Source organism: Hippopotamus amphibius, chromosome 11 (genome assembly GCF_030028045.1).
Source record: "Hippopotamus amphibius kiboko isolate mHipAmp2 chromosome 11, mHipAmp2.hap2, whole genome shotgun sequence".
Lineage (NCBI taxonomy): Eukaryota > Metazoa > Chordata > Mammalia > Artiodactyla > Hippopotamidae > Hippopotamus > Hippopotamus amphibius.
The window spans coordinates 20,978,197-20,989,236 of record NC_080196.1 but is presented as its reverse complement, the minus strand read 5'-3'; the positions used below and the strand labels follow the sequence as shown (position 1 = coordinate 20,989,236).

The window sequence follows — 11,040 nt, the reverse complement described above, 5'->3', positions numbered from 1 at the left end:
TAATGACAAGATTACCTGACAAGAGTTAATTTAAGAATTAAATGAGATGATATATAAAAGGTGCCAGACACTTTGTGGGAAATTTACTATTGTAATTATATAACATATATAATATTATTATATATAATTTGTAAATATATATAATAAGTATAATAACATACTGTAATATATAGTATATAATATACAATATACCATAATAGTTATTATAGTAAGCTATTATAGTATATTGTACATATTATATAATAACTTATGTTAACTATTTTATTATGCTGTGACCTCAATGATGGCATAAATTTTAAATTATTGAGTCAGTCAGAAAATGGTAGGCTCAGAAGGAGTAGGAGATGTACTTTCTATCAAACAATAATAATAATACATAATGGCCCTGAATCCAAAATTGACTGGAAATGTAACTTGCAAAAGGACATTTTTTAAAGTCAGGTTTATTAGGGTATACTTGAATCAACAATTTTAAATTCTTCTAATAAAAACGGCTGTAGGCACTGATGGATTTACCAGTGGATTCTGTCAAACAGTAAAGAAAGAACTGTTTCATTCTCCCAAAGAGTAAAAGAGAGTCTGCTCTTCCCAACTCATTCTGTGTCTAGTATAGCCTTGATATAAAAATCTGACAAGTACAGTATTTAGAAAGGAAAATTCCAAGCCAGTATCATTCATGATCAGAGATGCAAAATTCTTGAACAAAATATTGACCCACTGTCTAGCCACATAAGTGTGAAAGATAATACAGCACTACCAAATTGGATTTATCCAAATAATGAAAGTTGGCTGAAGATTATAGAATCAGTTGATGTTAATTCATCCCATTAAAAGATCAAAGGAGGAATTTCCCTGATGGTCCAGTGGTTAGGACACCACACTTGCAGGGGGCCCAGGTTTGATATCTGGTTGGGGAACTAGGATCCCACAGGCTGCGCAGCCAAAAAAAAAAAAAAAAAAAAAAAAAAGAACATTATTTTAAAAATCAAAGGAGAAACACATATGATCATCTCAATGGATGCAGAAAAGGTTTTGATAAAATTCAGCATACATTAACCAATAATAATACTTCTAAACAAACTAAAAATAGAGAAGAACTTCTTTTGTTCAAAAAAGAACATATGTAAAAAGCCAAGAGCAGCATCACACTTATGGTGAAATTGTGAAAGTTATCTCAGCTATGTCAGAGTAGTAAGACCACTACTACTCGATGCTATACTGTAGGTCCTAGCCAGTGCTGCAAAGCAAGAGAAACAAAAGAGAGAATTGTAATGAGGAAATAAAATTCTTATTATTTAGAGTTATTACTTCAGTATGCAGAAAATTTTAAATCCTCAGATAAATAAAATCAGTAAGAGATTTAGCAAGATTGCTGGATACAAAATAAATTGTTTTTCTATGAATTCTAGCATTAAATTTAAAATGCCATTAATATCAAATACATAGGAATAAATTTAAGAAACAATGTAAAATTCTTCATAGGAAAAATAAAACTCTATTGAGTGACATTAAATAAGACCTAGATAAGTGAAGTTATACATTATGATTATGGATTTTAAAATGGTACAATATTGTAAAAATATTTACTCTTCTAAAATTGATTAATAGATTAAAGTAATTTCTATCAATCTCAACATTTTTTTGAACTTAATAAGATCTTTCTAAATATTTGTATGCGAATGCAAAAAGCCAAGAACAGCTAAACAGCTTAAGAAAAAGGAAGAAGAAGAGAAAAAGAAGGAAGGGGACATATATGCTCAACCATATCTGATAACTTCCTTTAAAGCCTTATCAACTCAGACAAAGTTGGTGCAAGGACAGACAAATGGACCAATGGAACAGGGAAAAAAAAAAAAGAGGACATTTGGTATATAATAAAAAGGACACTGTAGAAGAGTAAGGAAAGGAAGGGCTTTTCAGTAAACTGTGCCAGCATAATTAGATATCTATATGGAAAATATAAACCATACATAAAAATTAATTCCAGCTGCATTAATTAATGTGCTGAAATGTAAAAGACAAGAATATAAAGCATTTAGAAGAGAATATTTAAAAGTACCCTGAGGATTTGGGGATAGAAGAGGATTTCTAAAGGAATAAGTCACAATAGCACTAAACATAAGAGGAAATTTGATAAATTTAAATGAAATGAGGAACTCTGTTCATCCACCAAAAAACCCTATAAAATAATGAAACAGAATAGGAGAAGATATTTGCAACATAAATAACATACAGGACTAGCATGAAAATATGGTACAAAGAACTTTTATGAGTCCATGACTCTATGAAGTCTACGACTTCCGTGAGAGAGTGAGCCAGGCAGAAGATGTTTGTCTTTTTATTTAGCTTGAGATGTCAAACACAGTGTCACTTTGGCTTCTTTCTGTTTCCTAGAAGCGAGTCACTAAGCCCAGCCCATAGTCAAGGAGAAGGGAATCAGACTCCACCTATTCATAAGAGGAGTGCTAAAGAATTTGCGGAAATATTTTTTAAAACTACAGCAACCAACTTTATTAGAAGTTAGGAAAATGCAAGTTATCCTATAATTAAATGCTACCAATCTTCCACCAGAATTACTAAAATTAATACAATAAGAAGTAATATTTGGCAAGGATGTGATGTAATAAGAACCTTCATCACCACTATTGACTAAAATGATACAACTACTTTGGAAAACAGTTGAACTCTATCTAGTAAGTTGAAGGTATACATACCCTATTATCTTAGACATATATCCAAGAGAAATATGTGCACAAGGAGATTTGTATAAGAATGTTCATAGTACTATTGTTTGTATAGCCAAGAATTGGAAAAACCTGAATGAACCTTTACAGTAAATTGGATAATGTCAAATACTACTTAACAATTGACAAGGAACAGATCAGAGCCACACACAACAATATGGATGAATTTTACAAGCATAATTTTGTGAAAAGAAGACACAAAGGAAACATTTAGTATGATTATACTAATATAAATTTAAAAACCACAAAATTAAGATATATTGTTTAGGGATGTATGTGTAGGTAGTGAAAGCTATTAAGAGTGGAAAAAATGATTACCATAAAAGTCAGGATTGTGGTTTTCTGGAGGAATAAGAAGAGTGTGGAAGGCAGGGTGAGTGGAAGGGACATACTGAGAGCTTCTGGAGTGTAGCAATGCTCTGTTTTTTTGTTTGTTTATTTAGTCCTGAGTAATAGTTAAATGGTGTTCACATTATAATTAATTGTTAAGCTGTAGAAATAAGGTTTTATTTACTTCTATGTATGTTTTATTTTGCAATAAAATGTAAAACTAAGCAAAGACAAAGAAGATTTCTACGTTATCAATGTGTAAAAATTCCCAAAGTATATTGTGAGGTATCAAAAGGAAGACCCAGAACATAAAAATGTATATATTTACATGCAAGTGGATAAAGAAACTCCAGAACAAAATAACAAATAAATAACAGTAGAAACCTGTGGATGATGGAGAAAAGAGTGGGAACCAAGTAAGTGAGTAACAGGGATGGGAAGGAAACAACTGTGTAACTATTTATACTTGTTTTGAACTCCATGAGTGTTTTACCTTTTCAAAATACAAAACAACCAAATAAATTTTTTTAAAAGCACTATCCGGAAGCCTTATAGGAAAGCGTGTCTTCTTTAGAACAGATTCCCACTCCTTCAGAGCCTCATGTGTTATCTTCATCCATCTTTAGCTCCAGTAGCTCAGGAGTCACGGCTTATTCCTGGACAGATTGAAGGTTTGGAAAGTGGAACAACTAGTGATTACACAGATGAACATCTGCAGCTCTCCAGATGGGATTAGAAGTCTCAGGTGCTTAGTCCTAACTGCAAGGTCAAGCTTTAAGTCCTTGCACAAGCACTGACTAGCAATGGTGGGTCACATAATTAAACAGAAGACCCATGGTTAGCAATTCAGTCTGATTTGTACATACAGCCACAACAGGGAGCTATATAAATGGAATTCAAAACCTTTACCTATGAACAGACCATTCCTGTCCCCTTTCAAGGTTAAACTCTTGAAATTTGCTGTAGAAAAACTCATGTATTGTACCCTAGTAGACCATTCATTCAACATTTATTCAACAGATTGTTAATGAGTAGCTGCTATTTGACATGTACTCCTCTAAATACTGGGACTAAATCTGTGAACAAAATGGGCAAAAGTCTATCCACATGGAGTTTGCATTGTAATGGGAAATGCAGACCAATGAATAAGTAAAATGTATAGTATAGTAGATGGTGATAAGTAGGAATGAAAAAATATATCAAAAAGATAATAAGGATGGCTTTTTTTTCTTTTTAATGTTTTGTAATTTTAAATATGTTGAACAGGTAAGACTTCACTGAGAAAGTGATATTTGAGCAGACCTGAAGGATATAAGGAAATGAGTTGGGCATGTATTTGGGAAAGAGTGTTTCCAGGCAGAGGAAACAACCTGTGCAAAAGACTGAGGCAGGAGGATGTCGGACTTGTTTGAGAAAGAGCAAGGAACTAGAGATGAGAGTAGGGTAGGAGGAGAGGACTCTTGCTCGCCACTAGAAGCACTTTGGCTTTTTTACTGAATAAGAAGGATACTCTTGGAGAGTTTCGCACCATTGGAGAATTTTGCACTACTTCTGTGTTTAGAATAGACAGGAAAGGGGCAAGGTTAATAGAAACCAGGAGACCAGTGATGGATCTATTGCAAAAATTTAGGTGATGGACCTGAGAAATGCCTGAGGGTCTACATATTGGAAACGTTCCCCAATTGCCAGCTGTGGTCACAGCCACCGTTGGCCATAGTGCAGGCTAAGATTCTTTTCTTTCTTAAGTGAAATGAGGACTGATTAGGCTTCACCTCAAATTGTATCTTGTCACCAGGTAGAACTGGCCTTGAGGAAAAGACAGAAGCAAAATTCCAGAATAAAGAACTCCCTCTTTATTCACAACAGGAGCAACTTCACATAAAACCTGAGGTGCTCAATCAGTAAAATTCCCTTAAAATCATTTTGTAGAAAGGAAACAGAATTTAATGTAAAATTGTGTCAAAGAAAAAAAAAGAATGGGGAAGGGTAAATTAGGAGGTTGAGATTAACATATACACACTACTATATATAAAATAATTAGTCAACAAGGACCTACTGTATAACACAGGGAGCTCTACTCAATAGTCTGTAATAACCTATATGGGAAAAGAATCTGGAAAAAGAATAGATATATGTATATGTATAACTGAATCACTTTGCCATATACCTGAAACTAACACCACATTGTAAATCAAGTATACTCCAATGTATTTTTTAAAATTAGGTGAGAAAGAGAAAAAACAATTAGGTGATAGAATGATAGACCTTCTAGTATGATAGCAATGGACATAATAAAAACTGATTGGATTATGGATATATTTTGAAGGTGGAGCTGATAGATGAGATGTAGGATCTGAGCAGAAGCAAAGATTCACAGATAACTGCACAGATGGAGTAGTTTTTATTGAGATGGTGAAGACTGATGAGAAAGAAGTTTGGGGAGAAAATTATGAATTCAGTTTTTGGCCATGTTAAGTATAAAATACTTGTCAAGAAGGCAGCTGCATGTGTGACTTTGGCATTCCAAGACGAAAAGACATTTGCTTATACGAGGTATTTAAGGACTGAGCCCTGAGCATGCTAATAGAAGATTCAACTTGTAATAAGCACTATTAATAGGACTGAAATAATCTCAGGAATCCTGGGTGTATTCTAGAATTTCTAAACGAGTCTTGAGGAGTGAGCGAAAGCTTCGAGAAGGAGGTGGTGGGTAATGTCTGAACTGAGATCCAAAGGACAAGTAGGAACTGGCAAATGGGAAAGAGAGAAGGAATTCCAGGGGAAATGCCACCTCGACGTCCAAAAGCAGGAGAGGACACGAAGCAGGAATTCCCCTGTCCGTTTCCACTCCAACTCCTCTGTCGCAGTTACCCTTCTGTCGGAGGAGGGACTACAGAAGTTAAATTGGAGATATTTAATATTTGAATTTGGTGGACAACATTTTTGTGGATTCTAGTTACTTCTGTGTAAACTGAAGTTCTTATTCGGCATCTAGCAATGCAATTTCTGGAACGTACCGCGCAGAAGCAGCCGCGAACAACAGGATCCTTGGTGCACAAAGGCTTCCAAAAGCCCTATTCCCTGAGACCAGCTCCGAAAACAAAAACCCTGTTTTCAAACACAGAAACTCCTGGTCTTTGCCAAGACCGATCCAAAAGTTATCCAATCGGAAACGGAATTCTAAAATCTGGCTCCCTTGCAGGCAAAGGAAAACCTCTTGAGATTTTTGATCGATTCTTCTCAAGCGAGAGTTTCCCCAAGGCTTTGCTCCGCCGGCTCCTTCTCGGTTCCCTCTGCAGCTTCCCCTGTGAGGCCAGGCAAGTTTCTGGAGCGGTTCAGAGACTGAATATTTGGCAGACTGGAAAAGAGCAGACTTGGAGGCACTGCTGGAATCATCTGGTTCTCAGGGGGACAGAAAAGAGGCCGAGAAAAGGGAGGAGTGAGCTGGGGGAGGAAGGAAAAAGACGCGGGGAAAAAAGAAAAGAAGCCATTCTTATGTTTGAAAAACCAGTGGTGATAACGGAGTTGAATATTAACGAGAGAACATCCGTTTATAAGCAGCATAGAACAGCTGAAGTGTGTTGGACACCAAACAGAGAAATCAATGCATCGGAACCAACCCCGGCTGCAAGTTTTATAGCAACTCCATTGTTAAGCTGTATTCAAACAGTTGAACAAAATCTACCTCTAGATCTTACATATTTTACCTTTCCTAAGGTAGTTAACTTTCTAAGATCACCTCTCAGAGAATCAGTCTGCCATAGAAGTTTGGCACGTAAGTCCTACCTTCTCACCTTTCGCGGAAAAATCCTGCCCTTCTGCTTGATAAATTAAGACATTTCTGATAACTTAAGACTCATTTGACTGTGGCACATTGCCCCGGGATGTAAATATGCTCTCCTCTCGGATTCCCATCATGGGAACAATTGGAAAAACTGAATCCTTCAGTAGAGGTAGTCTTGTACACGACTTCATGGAGAGGGGAGGATGACAAATTTCACATTTACTTCCATTATATCCTCCATTTAAAGGTCTTTAAATTATCTGCTTATTATGCCTTGATTGATTATGTGCAAGTAGATGCAGATATAGCACAATCCACAAGAAGTATTTTTAATATAGATTTAGATTCAAAGGGAATACACCAGATTTGAATGTTTATACCTGTATTTGGTACAGAGAAGCATGGTAGGAAGATCAAGAAAATACTAAATACAAAATGATGTTGTATTGGGATGAAATTCTTTGAGAGACACGGGATGGAAATAACGAATTGAAGGAAATAAAAGATCAAAGTAAAATCTTTCACAGAAGTTTAACAAGGGCTTTCTCTTCTCTCTTTCTCAAAAGACGTTGGTAAGTATTACATTACTATAATTTTAAGATTCCTTTGCTACAAGTCACTGTATCCTTCAAAAAAAACGGAAACTTATGAAGAAAAATGTCAAGATGTCCACTGGAAAAAAATGTGAGCAGTAATAATGAATTTATCAAAATTCTATTGCAAGTTAAGAATGCCCTCAAAACAATTGAACTGTATAAAGGAAATAAAGTAAAAGCACCGTTTCAGGGCCTGGGTAGCTCAGTCGGTAGAGCATCAGACTTTTAATCTGAGGGTCCAGGGTTCAAGTCCCTGTCCAGGCGCAAAAAATGTGTGTTTTCTTGGGCCAAAAATACTCAGCTTCTGGCCCAAAATTTGGGTTAAACTTTGATGACTTTTACCTGCCTACAGTGAGGAAGCACCAAGAAGTCACAGTCTTCAGCCTTAATCAGTAGCTGAGATTTGATATTCTGTTCCAAGTAGAAGATGATTTTAGCAGTTTTTAATAATAGAGACTTCCTGAAGAACACAGTACAAAATGCTTACAGCTCATGAAATATAAGAAAGTTATCCCTCTACACTAGGATGTTTTAGAAAAGGAACTGGAAACTATATTTGTTGAATAAAGTATTCACTGGGTCAGAACCTTTAGATTATCAGTTATTCACTCACAACCGAGCTACTTGGCAGATGGGAAAGCCCTCCACTAGACCATCCTAATGTCACATTCTAATGATAAACACAAATGGTAAGGAGTTATTTCACAAATACTGCAGTCTGACCTTTAGGTGAAATGCTCACCTTGCCCAGAAATATTGGCATACTTTACCACTCATTTCTGTGATTTTGTCCAATTGTGTGCTGATGATGCAACTATGTTTTTCTTTAGAAATATACATTCCCTCCTCCACCTCTGTGGAAGGATTGTACTTCCTATCCCATTTGAAGATTATATGATGGTCTACATAGAAAATCCTTGGGAACCTAAAAACAAACAAGCAAAAATCCTCCTAGAACTAATAAATATGTTCAACAAAGTCACAGAATATGAGACCAAAATAGAAAAACAATCGTATTTCTATATACTAGCAATAAATGTGTGGACACCAGAATTACAACACAGTACTTTTCTTTTTTAAAGGAAAGAAACACTTAGATTAAAAAAATCTATCCAAACACATGAACACGTATGTGCTGAAAACAACAGAATTATTAAATACTGATGAAATACATCAAAGACCTAAATAAATGGCAAGAGATTCTATGTTCATTGATCATAAAACTCAACATAGCAAAGATGTCAACTCTTCTGAAAATGATATACAGGCCTAACATAATTTAACACAATTCCTATCAAAATCCAGGTAAGATTTTTTTTTTGTGGCTATAGATGTGACTATTCTAAAATTTACAAGAAAGACAAATGAGTTAGAATATTACAATGATTCTGAAAAACAAGGATAAGTGGAAGAAATCATTCTTATGATTTCAAGATTTATTATACAGCCACAGTAATAGAGAGTATACATTATTGGCAGAGGGATATATATATGTCAATGAAACAATATAGAGAATTCAGAAAGCACCACATACAAGTACATCTAAATTATTTTTTACAAAAGTGCAAAAGCAATTCAGTAGAGGAAGAAAAGTCTTAATCTTTTCACAAGATTGTCATGGAGCAATTGAATATCCATAGGCAAAAGAAGCACACCTCAGCCTAAACCTCACACTTTACTTAACAAATCAACTGAAAATCGTTCATAGATTTAAAATAAACATAAAACTATAAAACTTTTAGGAAAAATGTGAGAAAATTTGGGGGACCTGGGGCTTGGTGGAGAGTTCCTAGACATAACACTAAACACACAATCCATAAAAGGCAAATCTGACTAAATGGATTTTATCAAAATTAAAAAACTTTTTCTCTGCAAAGGACTCAAGAAAATAAAAAAGCAAGCCACAGACTGGGAGAAAATATTTGCAAATCACATATCCGACAATGCCCTATCTAGAATATACAAAGACCTCTCAGAAGTCCACATTAAAACAACAATCAATCCAATTAGAAGATGGGCGAAAAACATGAAGGGACATTTCACCAAAGAGGATATGCAAATGGGAAATAAGCACATTAAAAGATGTTCAATATTACTAGTCATTTAGGAAATATAAATTAAGACCACAGTGAGATATCATAAGATTGTCATGGAGAATTGGATATCCATTGGCAAAAGAAACACACCTCGGCCTAAAACTTCACACTTTACTTAAAAATTAACCTATAATTTGCCTATTATAAGAGGCAAAATAACAAATGGTAACAACTGCCAAAGGTTGGCAAGAATGCAGGGAAACTGGATCTGTCATGCATTGCTTATGGGAATGTAGAATGATATATCCACTCTGAAAAATAGTTTGTCAGTTTCTTAAAGAACTAAACACACACTTACCAAACAACTCAAAAATTCCACCCTAGGCATTTATCGCAGAACAATGAAAACTTATATCCACACAAAACCCTCTACATTATTATCTACAGAAGCTTTATCTGTAATAGCTCAAAACTGAAAACAACAAAAATGTTCCTTAATAGGTGAATAGGTTAAACAAACTGTGGTACATACTATGGAATACTACTCAACAGTGAAGAAATGAATGAACTATTGATACATGCAACCTCAATACATTATCTTTGCAACTTCATGTGAATTTATAAGTATTTATAATTACTTCATGTGAATTTATAATTACTTATTATTTCATTGAAATAATATATTTATTATACAATATACACACTTCCTCCTCCTCATGGACTTGGCTGTGTGACTTGGTTTGATTAATGAAATGTGAGTAGAAATATCCAGGCTGACATATCAGAGAAGCTTTAAGAACCATTATGTGGGTAATTAGGTAGAAGAGCCCTTGGTAATCAAATTACTTGGTTCATAGATAGGTGAGTTCTGTATGTTACTGTGAGCTTAAAATGAACTGCTGTGACACAATCTCCCACTCAAAAGCAACCCTTTCAGATAGTGGTGAAAAGAAATCCTCCCAGTGGGTAGAACTTTAGATGGTTCATTTGATGATCCTCTTTACCTGGAGAGAAAAGTGGTCTAAGATAAAGCTGTATATGGAATCCTAGGCAACAGCCGATGGTTGGCTGGAAGTTCAGGAATTTGAAAAGAGCAAGATTTGAAGATTAGAGACCAGAGATGTTGAGAAAGGCATGTGGATTGACATGTGGGAATTGTCACAATGTTGAGGATCTTCTATCATATATTAATACCTACCAGATAAAATCTACTTCAGAACAGGCACTGGACAATCAGCTGGATAGACGGACTCATCCGGTAGATATCATCACCCTAAGGCTTTAATAAATAGGAATTTATTATTTTAAAATATTATTCAAAAATTGAAGGAAGGTTTTTTACCCTCTTTTTTTTTTTTTATCTTGGTGTGGGGCTGAAGTGTGGTAGGTCATGTCTCCAAGTATTTCAAATGATTCCAATTATTTTAAGATTGAAATTTCCAGTATACAAACATCTAACTGATGCTAGCGAGCCATAAACCACAGCTAACAAGAGTAAATGCTGAATGAATGGGGTAACATTGCAACCACTGTACTGTGACAATGCAGCA

At 35.0% G+C, this 11,040-nt stretch overlaps 1 non-coding gene across 1 annotated transcript; it reads left to right on the top strand.

Moving 5' to 3' along the window:
- Nucleotides 1-7,645: 7,645 nt before the first annotated feature.
- On the top strand, nt 7,646-7,718 carry TRNAK-UUU (transfer RNA lysine (anticodon UUU)). Its single transcript has one exon. It is a non-coding gene; the product is annotated as a tRNA-Lys (tRNA).
- The last annotated feature ends 3,322 nt before the right edge of the window (nt 7,719-11,040 follow it).